This window comes from Camelus bactrianus, chromosome 28 (assembly GCF_048773025.1).
Source record: "Camelus bactrianus isolate YW-2024 breed Bactrian camel chromosome 28, ASM4877302v1, whole genome shotgun sequence".
NCBI classification, from domain to species: domain Eukaryota; kingdom Metazoa; phylum Chordata; class Mammalia; order Artiodactyla; family Camelidae; genus Camelus; species Camelus bactrianus.
Genome location: NC_133566.1, coordinates 446,702 through 462,571, shown reverse-complemented (window position 1 = coordinate 462,571; position 15,870 = coordinate 446,702).

Below are 15,870 nucleotides of genomic sequence, written 5' to 3'. Positions count from 1 at the left end.
TAAAACAAAAACCTATCTGTTAATTTTCTTGAATAAATTTGCCTTACCAAAAACTTCTAAAAGTCCTTGAAAAGATATCAGTATGAAAATTTTAAATTGCAAATACGTGATCAAATTAAAATAGGCTGTGTTCACTGCTTTCCAATAGAAAATGAAATAGCATGTATTTTTTATCAGACTGTTAGGTCTGCTAAACCTAAATGTTAGTTTGAAGACACAGAAGCAACCAAACTGCAGTATAATTAGTTAACAATTCCAGTACCCTCCATGTGTTCAGATTCCACCTCCTGAGACCCCAAAATGCTCTTTGGTTTGTGAGTGCCAAGATAACTTTCTTTTGCCCCGGCTTTCTTAGTCAATAGCTTCACCCTTGAAGGAATACAAAATGGCAGACAACCGCACAAGTAACTGGGTCTGTGTGATTTAAGAATATAAGCCATGACATATCTGATGTTACTCTTAGTTCAAGTAGTGAAGGGGACACAGTTGTCACTGAGTGTACAGTTGAGTTATGGCACTTACACTTACTTACCCCTCTACTATATGTTAGAATTAAATTTACAATTCTTTGAAACTTGTTCTGTTTTTATTCATTTGGAAAGGTGTTCCAACATGTCCAGCCTAACATGAACATTCTTATTTTGAGAGTGATTTATTTCATTTTCAATGATTTAGATTTGCTGTTAAGATTTTTTTTTAAGACCATTCCTCTCCCCATTGCTGTTTCAGTCTTCTGAATCCTTAGAAGGAAGCACTAATATCAGTTAAAATGAAAAGTGCCCTAGTCAATATAACTGGAAAAAGATATCATGTCTTCCAAGGTTTTATTTTGTTTTTTAAAATTTATTTTTAGAGCAGTATTAGGCTCACAGCAAAATTGAGAGTAAGTGCCCAGTCTCCATATACCCCGTGCTCAACTCATGTACACTCTTCCCCATTATCAGCATCCCCCACCAGAGTAGTACATTTGATACAATCGATGAACATACATTGATGCATCATTCTCACCCACAGACCATAAGTAGCTTACATTAGGGTTCATTTGGTGTTTTTTACATTCTATGATACATCCACCATTATAGTATCATCAGAGTGTGATAATATATCATATTATCACTGACCTAAAAATCCTGTACTCCACCAAAATCCACTGTGCTCCACCTATTCATACCTCCTTCCCACCTTACCCTTGGCAACCACTCATATGTTTACAGTCTTCATAGTTTTGCCTTTTCCAAAATGTCATATCATTGGAATCAGTCTACAGCCTTTTTGTATTGGCTTCTTGCACTTAATATTATGCATTTAAGTTTCCCTCATGAATTTTTATGGCTTGACAGCTTATTTCTTTTCAGTGTTGAATAATATTCCATTATCCTTCCAAATTTTTTTAGACTGTGTGGGCATTTTCCTGCAGTGGCTTGAAATTAGTGATTTTTTTTTGTTTTGTTTTCTGGGGTCGAAGGGTGGAAATATTTTAATATGTAGAAGATTCTTGCTTAAGACAGTTTTTCAAATTTATAAACAAGGGGTTTTTTTATTTAAAAATTCTCTTGATGGTACTTGAGTATTTTTATATTCCTTTTTGATTTTTTACTGCTCATTCAAAAATAGCCTGTTTTGTCTAATCTCTGAAATTTATTTAGTGTCTCTCACATTGAAGTTCCAACTTTTTTTTTGTTTGTTTTTTCTCATTTCCAGCATCCATCTTGCATACACTGATAACATCAGGGAAAATATACACTTAAGATTGAACCCAAGACCTCATGCAAGCTAAGCACTCACTCTGCCACTGAGCTACCCTCTCCCCCAGCAGCATGAATTTCATTGTCTTCTATACAGCATATTCTTCTCTGCTTTCCTGACTTGGGGAGTACAGGATGCTCTGCAAACAATTCTGATCTGTGACCACTCAAAAGAAATTTGGTGGTCCAATTATAGCATAGAGTTTATTTAACTAGTTGTAGAATGCATTGTCATTTCTGTCATGTCTGCTTTCACCTTACTGCCTTTCCTTTTTTTGCTATTACCCACTTGTATTTTATTTCCCATCTATATTTTATAAATTTCCTGTATACATTTATTATGATTTAGTTGTGTTTTTTCCCCTTCTGCTGTTTAAAGTAGTGTCTTTGGCAGACATAACAACTTATCTTTCCCTTTCTGGACTATTAAGATTGATCTCAAATAAAATTAGGCCTGACTCCAATCACTGGATCTCTGCTAAGTTCTTATCAGTGCTATTCATTTAGAAACTGAACAAAGGGTAATAATAAACTCCCTGTTCTATGACTTCCCCTCATTTAGGATTCCACTCAATTGCAACACAATTTATATTCACTTCTTCAATGCTGTTGTGAATCTGTGTAAAGGAAATGAATAAAAATGAGTTGTCAGGGCTTAAACTTTAACCTTTCTTTCTGCCTTTTTGGGCTTTATGCTGTCTTTGATATGGGTCATGTGACGTGGCTTGTCTCTTTCCAGACTGTGCATCTTATCTCCTGCTTCTCTGATTTCAGGGTTCCTTGTAATTCTTCCTTATCTATTTCACCCTGTGGCCATTTCTAGGGCTCTGTTCCACACTGCCCCCTCCTCAGTCAGCAGTATCTTTCAGAGACATAGCATCTGATTCCTTTCTCTATCCAGATCCATGCAGGTGAAAGATCTTTCTCTGTCCATCTCTGATGGAGACTACATTCTTTACTGCCCAGTAGCATATTCCCTTTGATTGTCTCTTAGGTATGCAGAATTGTGAGCATATTCGAACATTCCTTCTTTTCTTCTGTCAAATTCTTGTCAGCAGTTTTACACACACACACCAATCTCTTGCCCCACCACCAATCTTTTGCAGATTATAAACAGGAGTTCTTCAGGCTTCTGCCTAAGAGTGTGGACTTTGCAGACTGCGGGCCTGGGTTTGAACCTTACATGATCACTTTGGATAAGTTTCTGGATTAGTTAAAATTAGTTGCCAGTTACAGAGACTGAAAAGAACTGTGTCATAAACAAAGTGATGTTTGTTTCTCTTTCACATTAAAAAAAGAAAAAAAGTTCTATAGAGACAATCCAGAACTGGTATTATGATTTCACAAGTCTCCTAAGACTTAGGCTGGTTCCACCTTTTAGGTTCAGTAAACATCAGATGAGGCCCTCAATCTCATGGTCCTAGATGGAGCTTTATCCATCACATGCAATGTAGAAAGGAGGAAGGAAGAAAGGGAAGGAGACAGAGGAAGGCAAGAATCTATGGTCTCTTAAGGAAATTTCCCAGAGGCTGTCATGCACTTCCTGTCACATCTCATTGAACAGAATTTAGTATTGTGACCTCACCTAGCTGGAATAGAGACTGGTGAATACTGTCCTTATTCCAGATAACCTTACGCTCAGCTGAAATGTGGGAGGTTCACAGCCTTAGAAAGAAAGGGGGAAAGGAACATTGGAGTAGCCAAATACCAGTTATTCTATATCTCTTTTTTCTTGACTGTTATTACCCATCTCACAGGAGTCTTAGGATTAAAAGAAATATTACTATGAAAGCATCTAATACAGTATCTAGCATAAAACAAGCTTTTGGTTAATGTTAGTTCATATCCCTCCTTATTCCTTTTTTGTGAATTTTCTCATTTCCCTGCTACCCCGTCATTGGCATCCAAACTCTAGTTTAAATACTTGCCCCAGTTGATGGTACTAAGCTGTGGTCTTGTACCTTTTCATGAGCGGGAGCAACAAACACATTATTATTCAATGTCAGCATTTATTTTTAGCTTAAAGTATGGCTTAGATTTAAGACATAGCTCTTGGAATCAAATAGACCTAGATGTGAATCCTGGCTCTGCCACTTAGTCAGTTTCTAACCCCAGTTTGTTGCTCCCTCCATTTCCTCATCTGTGACCCAGGGGTAAGATTCAGATATGAGGATTAAATGAAAATAATAGAGATAGAGTGCCTGACAAAGTAAGTGGTAGTTTTTTTCTTATCTTTTTAAATTTGGCCTAATCTGGCTGAACCATTTTGAAAATGAACTCTCATTCCATTAAAAAAAATTTTAAAATTGGTCATCTCCATACATATCCAAATGAGTGTTGTTAAATTGTTAGTCAAACCTTTTGATAATTGTCTCCAAAATCAGTTTAAACCCAAATAGCAGAAAAGTGTTTCTTGTATTTTTTTTAAGAAAAAAAAGCATAGCTGAGCCTTAACTTTATTTAGCCTTGATTTGAATGATTTTTGGTAGATCCACTCTTAGAAGCAGAATCATTTCCACTAATGAGTATATTTCATAGTATTTTTCCCCCAGTGGCTAGTTGTTAAGCACCTACTGTGTGCTAGAAGCTGTGCTAGTTTCTGGGGACATATTGGTAAGCAGAAATGCACATGGTCCCTGCTGTTGTGGAAGTTGCAGTTACTGAGGGAGACAGGTGAATCAATCACTGCAAATAAATGAAAAATTGCCATTATTAAAGTTGTTAGGAAGGAGATGTACAGGTGCTGTGAAAGTATGTGGAAACATCTTATGATCCAAAGTTGAATGGTGACTTTAGGAACAAAAAATTGGCCGGTGAGCTGAAGTAAAGAGATGTTATGAGCATATGGTTTGAAATGAGCTCAGACACAAGGTAAGGCTACACTCGGCATGGACCAGGACATGCCATAGTCTCCAGCACCACTCCAAAGAATGCATTCCATGGTTTGGGGCTGTCTTTAAAATAAATGCCCGTGATATATAAGTTCTCAATGTGATACTCTGAAAGGGGCTACATAATTTAGGAATAATTTAAATATTTCATAATTTATTCATGCTATATTGATAAATATTAAATTCACATATCTTTTTTTGTTTTCGATACACCAAGCAGAGGCATCTGAGAGAATTGGCTGTAAAGTAGGATTTTTTTCAGAGAGGGTCAGAGGGTTGATCTGCATTACCCATAGTGAGAATTTGAATTTGAAGCCATTTGGCCGAATAGGGTGGCATAAGAAACACTGCTGGCAGAAGAAGAGGTAGCCCACAAAGTAGCAGTGGAAAATGACCACAGGATGAGAGGTGTGAGCAGTGTGTTCCAGAGAGCAGGCAGGACTGTACTTGGGATGGCCCATCTCAGAGCCAGCAGGCAGCCTCAACGTCCCATCTCTCCAAGGCATTCCAGGTTCACATAGACAAGAGCCCAGCTTGGCACCTTGGCAGAGGGCACCATTTCTCCTTGTCCTGTCCAGCTGAGCTAATGGGGCATCTTTTGGGGGAAATGTTGCCTCTCTGGTCTTTTTTAGGGTTTTGGAAGTTGGCTGGGAGGCTCTGCTCCCATGTAACATGTTAGGGCATGACTGAGCCTCAGGGGCAGTACTGCCTGCCATTGGACTGTAGGTGGTTTCTTGTTCTGTGCTGATAAATTTAAGATGAATTCCATTCATCTAAATATTTTTAAGTTCATCTCTCTAGGCAAACCTAAATGAGTTTTAGTTAAATGAGTTATCAAAATAGACAACTGATAAAGGACTTGTCTTCCAAAAGCATTTGTGAGTCATGATGCAGTTTCTAGAGACAGTGTTGTGCATGGTGGGTAGGTTCCCAGCCCTTCCCAAGAGTATTTATGCTATGTATTTACCCTAAGGGGTCACAAGCCTTTCACCTTCACCTTCCCAGGAATGCCATTGGAACTAGGAATTTCCCCAGCTCTTCACTTGCTCTGTATTTGGAAGTCCTCCCTCAGGGTGCAGCAACCTTGTTTCAACCTCGGGGACTTCTCAATCGCTGTTCTCTGCCTGGAACATTCTTCCCTTAAGAATCTGAATGACTGCTTCCTTCTCAATGGAAGGTCAGCTCCAGTGTGACCTCAGGGATACTTTCCATAATATCTAGATAAATTACCATTGCCTGCCACCATCATAGTACTTCAGGCCTAGGTTCATTGTTTGCTGACTTGTTCATCTTCTGTCCCCCACAACACAGACACCAGAATTTAAGTTCTGTGAAAGCACGGATATTTTCTCCCTTGTTTACCTGTTCTTAAGCCTGGTAGAGAGTAAACTTCCCAACCTGCTGCATGTGATAGTGGGCAAAAGATTTACCCCTTTGACATAAAATGGGGATAACATCACATGTGCTACCTGTCTCATAGGAAAAATGAGGACCTGGAGTTAGGGTGCTGAAAATACTTTTTCTCCTTGAAATGTGATTAATTTTTTGATTATATATATATATATATATATATATATATATATACATATATATATATTTGCAAATATCAATACCACTTACTCAATTACATAACCCAAAAAAACTTAGAACAAATTTTGTGCTTCTCTTTGCTTTGCTCCCCACTAAACTACTCCTTAAACAATACTAATCAGTTTGTCCAGAGGCCATATCCTTAAGGTCCCTTCCTTCAGCACCCTTCCTTTACAGTATCTTGATTGCCTTGAGTCTTTCTAGGACCACTGCTAATTGTCTTCCAACCAGTAGTCCAGTTTGTATTCTTTCCCCTCTTCCACCTCCCAAATTTGTCACCCACACTGCAGGAAAATAATTGTTGTGAAAGGCAAATTCCACTCCACTACTGCTTAGTTTAATAATCATGTAATGACTTGCTTTCTCACAGGATCATGTCCAAATGCCTCGGAGAGCCATGTGAGACAGTCTTCCTCTGTGTGCTTCTGCAATTCTCCAGCTTCACCTATTTCCCCTCTGTCATTTCTAAATCATCAGTGCACACACCATGGACACATCGTGCACAGTCACATGCCATGCACCAGCCATCTCAAACTGTTTGCAATGCAGAGAGGAAGGTACTAGGTTGCCAGATGGCTTCACTCCCCTCTATTTGTGGTGTTCACCTTGCCTTGTCAAACACCTGCCCATCTTTCAAGAGTCAATTCAAGCATACCTATTCTGAAAGACCATTCCAAACTCTTGCCCTCTTCCCACCACTTCCAAGATCTCCTCATTTCTTTCTCTGCACTGCCTCTAAGCCTTGTACTACACCTATTATAATACCCATGCCAGAGATCATCTCTGCCTCCTCCTCAGTGTTATTTCATGATCAAGTAATTTTATTCATCTCCTGAGCTTCCTGGGCCAGGCATTATACTTGGCATGTAAATCAATATCTGGAAAAGAATGAAACAGTCAAATTCAGTGTACTTATTATCTAGTAGAGGGCTTCATTCAATAACATACTTTTGACTGATATTTGAAAAATTGAAAGATCTTCTTGAAGGCTAGAGGTAGGAAGGAGGGATATTGTATTTATGCTGTTAATAGATATCAGTTGAATGGCCAAAATATTTTGTCAATGACCTAGTGTTAACTGAACATTTACTGTGTTCAGAGTTCTGGATTTGGCCATTTGCAGGGGATGCTTGAAATAGCTTTTGGATATTTCTGAAATGACTCTGGCTTTATCTTTTTATTGGGTCAAAATGTTAAATGGTCAGCACAGGCTCTTGGCTTCCAGGCACTTTAGAATAAAGTGCCTGAATGTTTTTTCATCCACTACCCTCTAAAAGGATTTTGAAACACTGTGTCCTTTCCTCATCCATTTAAAAAGATAATATGTAAAAATTTTAACTTGACTTTAAATCATTATAAAAGAAGGTGCTTCTGACATTATAAATATTGATTTACAAAAACCACTCTTTTTAATGTACACAATGGAAGCTAAATTAAATACCAAAGTGATTTTGTATCTACCGTGTCATCCAAAAAAACAAACACATTATAAACAAACTCTTCTAGAAAAGCCAGGAATTTTACATAGTTGTTTCTCTTGTGGAACTCATTTCATTCCTCTTCTCCTATAAAACTTAATCCCTATATAACAGTCTCATGTTTGATATCTTTCATTGATTACAAGTGCATTCTTAGCTCACTCTCATCCATGTACACCCACCCCTTTTCTCAGGACACCTGCTGAACATTGGTTGAACATCTCTTACTTCAAGAGACAGAAAGGGTACTCACAAAATTGGGAAGGAGAAAAAAGAAAAGTAGAAAAGGAAATCAGTGCAGGACCTGACTTTTGGTGAAGGAGCCAAAAAGGGGAAAACACTCTTACCGGGACACACACAGAGAGGTCAGTTGGGATTGAAGTGGTTCCAATGAGGGTGAGAGGAGGGCACAGCAAGTTCTTGGCTGACAGAACTTAAAGAAACCAGCACAAAATATTTCTGTAATCAATCCTCAGACCTTAAGCTACTGATGCTGAGCTAGAAATGTCTGCTGAAGCTGAGGGAGAGGGTTGAGGCTGATGGCACAGACTGTGTCTCATGGGGTTGGAGTGTGTTGTTTGCTGTGATTGGTAGTGTCTACAGAACAGAACTTCCTGGGACCTGAATTCAAAAAGCAACATTGCTGATGCACATGGTGTGGATTATCTAGGTATCCCATGGACATAGTCACTATATCTGCAGATCCAGGGCACAATTTGGCATTTTCTCAATAGAGGAGAAGCAGGGCTCTATCAGAACCATCATAATTTTGGTTTGAGGGACCCAGGGGAAGTTGGGGTAGAAATCAGAATCCATGGCCAAAGGATCTGCACATTTTATAGGCCAAACTGTGATTTCTACTGGGTCCAAGGCAAAGGGTGTGGATATGCTCTGTGGTTGCCTTGGTGGTCCATGTCACAAGGAAGAGAGTGCCAAGAGCAGAGATCTGGGTGTACAGCTGGGGAATTTGAAACCTTTCCATCAGCCTTGTCTACCACATGCAAATGTGACAATAGGGATGGCACTGACCTGGTACTGCACTGAGGACCCAGCTGGGAGACTGAAGGATCATTGCAGCAGGCCCTAATGCATGACTTCTTTAGATTTGTTTCCACTGGTGTTTCTGTGTAGAATTTGGACATTCCCATGGCAATAGAAAGGACAAGGGAACTGTCATGAGTGTGTATTGGAAACATTCCAAAACCACATACCACAACCTGCACCCCAGAAATGGTTTGGAAGCTTCAATTCCAATAAAAGGAGGAGCCCTAGCCACTCTCCAATCTGTGATAAACACCTAATCAAAATGAGGCTCTGCTAAACAATGAGTAGGTTGTGTTCTCCACAACAAAATCCACATAAGCAATCACAGAAATAACAGGCAATGCACACACAAAAATGACGTGGCTTCACACCATACCAAAAACAGATCTCACAGCAATATCATGGAAATGTGCACAGCCAATATAAGAAACCTTCCACTTAAAAAAGTCCTTCAAGTCTACAATAGATAACTGATAATCTTTAACCCATAAAGATAGAGAGATATAATAAAATGAAAAAGAAGAACCATTCCCAGACCCAACCTCCATCACACTTGGAAACTGAACAAAAAATAATTAAAAAAGGAAGCATGTGAAACCCCTTATCTACAGATCAGACTGAAATAAAAATTAGATTATGACTTCTGTAAAAAAAATTGTTTTGCTTTTGTAAAAAGTCTGAATTTTCAAAGCCATATTTTATATTCTCCACCTTCTTTTTCTTGTTAGTGAGCCTGAAAAAGGTGTTTCCTCAATGACCAAGAAGATCTCAGGTGTTGTCAGCAGGACTTAAAGCAAGCTTCCTCTTACTTGCTTCACCAAAAGAATATCGACATACAGTTCCTGCCACTGAGCCTAGAAAGCAGGCAGTGAGACAACATTCAACATTGTTAATCATCAGAGAAATGCAAATTAAAACCACAGTGAGATATTTCCTCATACCTTTCAGGATGGCTATCATCAAAAAGACCACAATAACACAAACATTTGGCAACAATATGGAGAAAATGGAACCCATATATCCTGTTGATATACAGTTTATACAGAGACTAGTGTGTGAGAGCTGAGTCCTGGAGGCCTGTGACTTACCCAGGAGTTCAAGTCATTGCAGGCAGCAGGTGCTTCTTGAAATCAGTTTTCAGCCCTGGCTGTCCTTGGGCATCAGTCTCCCCAGGAGCTGAGTTCCCCAGCATCACACCCCCTCACCCAGAGATTCTGATACAATTGGCCCAGGCATCCAGATTTGAAAAGCTTCCCACTTAATTCAATGTGCAGTCACATTAAGAGACACTGTGAGCAACTAGTTCACTCTGTGTTTAGTCAGTATAGTTTATACACCAAAAGCAGGAACAGTAGGAACAATAGAAATGCAAACTATTACAACCACCATGGAAAACAGGATGGTGGCTTCTCAAAAAACTAAAAATAGAACTACTGTATGTTCTAGCAATTCCTCTTCTGGGTATTCATCCAAAGAAAATGAAAACATTAACCTAAAAAGATATATGCTCCCCAACGTTCATGGCACCCTTATTTACAATTGCCAAGATATGGAAGCAAACTAAGGGTCCATCAACAAACGACTGGATAAAGAAGTTGTGATATATATACAATGGAATATTACTGAGCCATAGAAAAGAATGAAATGTTGCCATCTGCAATAATATGGATGGACTTGGAGAGTATTATGCTGAGTGAAATAAGTCAGACAGGAAAAACAAATACTGTATAATATCACTTATATATGAACTCTAAAAAAGAAAACTAGTGAACATAACAACAACAACAACAATAACAACAACAACAAACAGACTCACAGGTACAGAGAACAAACTAATGGGTATCCATGGAGAGAGGGAAGAGGGGAGGGCAAGACTAGGGTAGGGGATTAAGACATACAAACTACTATGTATAAAATAAATAAGCTAAAAGATATATTGTACAGCACAGGGAATATAGTTGACATCTTATAATAACTATAAATGGAGTATAACCTTTAAAAACTGCAACCTGAAACATATAATATTGTACATCAACTCTACCTCAACTAGAAAAAAAGTCTAAGACCAGTTTGCCCCATGTGACCCAGGTCCCTCCAGTTTTGCCTTCTTTTCCTATCTGTAGGGCTCAGTGTCATCATCTGTTAAATAAGGTACTCAGGCTACAAGACCAGCCCGACTTCAAGAATTCCGTAAATCTACTGAACGTGAACTAAATGATCAAATGAGAAAACTCAACCCCAGCATGAGCAATCCTTACTGCTGGCAGAATTTTCATCTCCACCATGATGAAATGAGGACTAAATAGTGCACATTTGTTCCTTGCTTTCATGGACAGGAAGACACAGCTAATGTTATGTGAGATTAAAAAAGTAGGCAGAGCAAGACACATACTGCACTAAACTTTAATACTCCCATCTTCCTTTGCTTTCCCTTCCTTGCACATTTACTGGAGGAGAGAGGTGTTTAATTAAGATTATATATCAATAAAAACCAAATTATAATTTGTTTTTACCCATCATAGTTGTCTATATAGGAAAATGTTTTACAATAATAAAAATAACATTTGTTAACTATAAAATTTCAATTAATTTTAAAACACAAAGTGTAGAAAATAAGAGTTATCCATCTCTCATACCCAGAAATATTTTATTTCCTTTAAGGAGTTTAGCAAATATCATTCAAAACCTTTCCTTATATATATATGTATAAAGTATATTTTAACTAAAATGAAATAATACTATGTGTAAATTTTACAACTTGCTTTTCCATTTAACAATATATACTGTAGACATCTTTTCATTTGAATTTACATTGATTTATCTCATTATTTTTAAAGACTGAATAGTATTCTACTGTCCAGATGAAATAAACTATATTAAGCCCTCCCTACTTAGCCTGGCCCTCTCCTCCCTAAGGTTCAGGTCCCTGCATCTGAGAAGGGAAGACGTGGTCTGGGGGGAAGAGCAGGACATGCAGGCAGAGGTGAGCAGCCAGGGAAGCAGGGCTGGCTGACCACCACTTTCTGACCCTTCCCTCTGGCTGTCAGCAACTATCCCTTCATCTGACAGTTACATGAACTGCCTTTTTCTCCTTTCAAGTTTCAAAATTCCCTGCACTCAAAGAATTTTGGAGAAACATTACATGAGCATTTTCTGATTGTTCATTTCAGGTTCCTCCTTCTCTCTGACAACAACACATCTGGCACTAATCTAATACTCACGAAGCAAGACCAGCGAACTCACAGAAAGCATGAGGGGAAGGACCCCCTTGATCTTTCAGTCAACATGGAGGGTTAAAATTGTCCAGTTTAAAATACAGCTGGGCAGATAAGAATAAGAGATATTAGAATTTTTAAATCAAATACTTCTGGTTAACTGAGTCATATTGCCAAGTATTTAAGTCATCCAAACTCCAAGAAAAATATTTTACCAGGAATCTGGCCCTTAACAAATCCTATAAAACAGAAGTCAAATAGAACTGTCTGCAATCTGATGTTAAGAATCTATTTTTCTCAGAATGCTGGGCCTTTAATTCCAGAATGAAATCCAAGCACCTTACCCAAGCAGCTTACACCTTATACAGCAGATGGTGGACATCAATGGGACAGTTCTGTATTACTTTGTCAACAACATCTGAGATGGATTCCATAAAATCTGGGTTGGCAAACTGAATTTTATACAGATATAAAAGAAATATTACGCATTTCTCTCAACAACTTTTTTAAAAAGTAACTTTAACAAATACAGAATTCACTATGCCTTTAAAACCATCACATTGGAATGAATGTGTCAAATTAATCCAAGTGACTCTGTGCATGGAGTGATGATGACATGTCCCCTCAGGAGATGAAATGTGTGGCTTTAGTGAAGGAAAAACATCAAACAGTAACAAAGACAGACCAGCCCGGCGTTAGAATACACAGTGACTCACAATTTATGTGAGATTGTAAAAACAAGTGCACAGTATATGTGACGTGTAATGAAAAATATTGTGAGTAGATAATGAGCATATCATGTATAGACACTAATGTCATGAAAAAGTTAGCCAGGATATAAGAAAAAACCTAGTCAGTGACTCACACTGTAAATCTGAGCTAGAAGACTGGGAAGGGGGAATGGTGGTGGCTTCTAAGTGAAACAATCAATATGGTAACAATCATGTTATTGAGTAAAAAATCTTACATTCAATTCCATAAGTGAAATAAGCTAAAGTATAAGTAATTCAGCTACAAAATTCTGAAATATGCTTTAAAAATCATTGAAAGTGTTAATGTGCTCGAGGGAAGAAGGCACCATGTAGCTGTTCACTGGATGTTGTTGGTTTATGTGTATTTTAACTGAAGACTATCACAAACGATGAGTACAGTGATATTAGGTACAGTCAGACATACATTGTGTGCAATTTCCCTGAACAAATGATCATACACATCGAAGAACAGGCAGTGGTTTGTATTTACCTATTAAATGTAAACTGAATGAGGCAGAAAAATATACAAAATACAAATAAAGTCCATTTTACTTAAACCTTAAAATATTGCCTCTTAGTTACTGCTTTTGCAAAAGCAGTAATCATTCTTTGTGACTACTCATTAAACTGATAATATCTCTAATTCTTCTTTCCAAGGCTGTCCTCAGACAGAAGCTTTAACTTGCAGCAGGGAACACAGCAGGACCAGCTGTCCTGGGTTAAAAGTTGGAATGAGGACGGATCGTCATGAGTGATGGGAAGGTTATATGTACACTATCATACTCTTACACAAATTCCAATCAGTCCTTGAGATTAACTAGTTTTCATATTAGTATGAAATGAATTTCAAATCCATTATCTTATATTGCTCTTAAAGCTTCTTCCTAACCACAGTTGGTTTAACCAACCATTAACTGTTTAACAGATAGCCAGACCCAAAAAGGAGCACGCTGAAACACCCAGTCAAGTGGGTGGACCATGCAGGAGACAGAGCAGCCACTGAGGCTGCAGCCTACACTCCCAAGGTCCTCCCTGAAAGGTGGCCACCTCACTCAGGAGCCCCACGGAGAGCCACTCTTGCACAAACGAGGTGGCAGCATCTCTCCACACACATCATTCTCTGCACACTCAGAAAGCAAATGTCTTACCTCTGGATGAAAGAAAATTTCAGGGCCTGGGAACCTTTCGTAGCCAACATCCATAATGAACTTCTTCTGGCTGATGGTATTATTCCCTGTGTGCTGTTTGATCTACTTCCACGGATCCACGTCATACTTGGCAAACTCCTTGACTATATCGGGGCAAATGTGACAATACTTCTCCTGCAGACACACACACAAAGATGTCACCAGGCATTAGCAACCACCCAGTCTGCCCTCCAGCAAACACCCAGTAGCTCCAGCATCACATACCCCGACATCAGTCCTGCCCATGGCCACAGCTCCAAGGGACACTGGACACAGTGATGTCTAACAGCTATGCTCTGGCCATGTACATTTGCTTTCTTTCTAGCTCTGCTGTTAGTCCCAGCCTCACTCTGTCACATGTTGCTGCCTACTATCTGAGATGATGTCTGACGTTGCCTACCAAGTCCCTCGTCTCCATCTCCTCTCACCTTACTTCTTGTATGCCCCCACTTGGCACCTGCCCAGGCACTCACTGCCACCCACTGGGACCAGCAGACCCGCATCACAGCCCAACCCAGATCTGAAGGCAGCAGATCTGGCCCTGTGCTCACCAGAGCCGATCAGCAGGTGGTTAACCTGCTGTGCGGTCTGACACAGCACACTCAGTGACTCCACAACAGAGTGAGTGCCTAGGAACGTGGGATGCAAAAGTGACTAAAACACACACAGACCCCTGCCCACTGGCCCATACACTGGTTGAGAGTCAGAGTAACCAGTGATGGTGATAAATAAGTAAATGGCACAGCACTTTTTAAGGTTCTGGGACCATGAACCAAAGAAAAGTTCGACTTTGGCAGGATGGAGCTGTCACACATTGGGCATGAGAACATTCTCAGTGCCAGCCCCAGCCTGTGCTGTGCAAAGTGTTTCCTCAGCTGATGATGCCTGACTGGGGGTCTCTGGGTTGATCATCTGTCCTTAGAGCTAACCTCACAAGAACAGCAGGTGGCCCCTGGGTACCGGATTCTGAAAGTCAGCTTCCGGTGGGCCAGGTGGGCTTTGTTCAATGCCTGCACTGTGTCAGGCCCAAAGCTGGTGCTCAGGAGGACCTCTGAAGGCATTTTCATGATACTAAGTTCAAAATTTCTTAGAATCCCTGAAATGAAACCTAATACTATCCTTGGTATACTCTGCACAACTGTAAGACTGATGGGCCAGACGCTACACACCCCTGTGCTCACTGATAACTGAGTGAGTGGGTCAGTCCATACAACTTCAAATCTACCAGGCTGAGGGCAGAAACAGTAAGTTGTCCTAAAACACCAGGTCAATGACTTGTAGTATCTCAGAGGTTTAACTGAACGCAGGAAATACCTCCACAGAGTTGACGGTGTGCAGTGTGTCAGCTCCAAGACCTGGACCACCGCTGCCCCCACCAACAGAATCCACGCATCCACAGGCCCACTCCTGCCCACAGGGGCAACAAGACACAGGGTAACTCTGACCCACCCCCACAGAGAGAAGTGGGGCAAGAACTAACTGACAATGGGGTTGGGACAGCTGACCTGCAGGGAACACAAGGAGCTCTTTCACTCCCGACCTTCATGGCTGAGTGATACACTGTCACTGCCCAAATGGGCCAAACCTGGTTCAGGGTCAGAGATGGACCCCAGAGAGCCAGTGAGGAAGGTAGAGCCCACTACAAGGACTAGGAGAGCAGCCTCTGTCAGTCAGCACACTCAGGGCCCCGCTCACCTGCATGACCACCCCGATGGTCACGAGCCAGAGGCTGTGAGACATATTGGTAACAGGAGTGGGTTGGTGAGGGAACTTGGGTCAAATATCCAAATTTATTTCCTTGAAGAAACACAAGGAAAGGACTAGGGGAAGTTCTAGGAAATATTTTAACATGAAAAGAAAGTTTTATGCTACTTTTGTAAACCTTCCCCCAGAGGGAAAGTATTGACTCCCATGGGCTGCCCAGGACCACACACCCAAGCTCTGAGGTGCCCCAGCCCAGGAAACTCT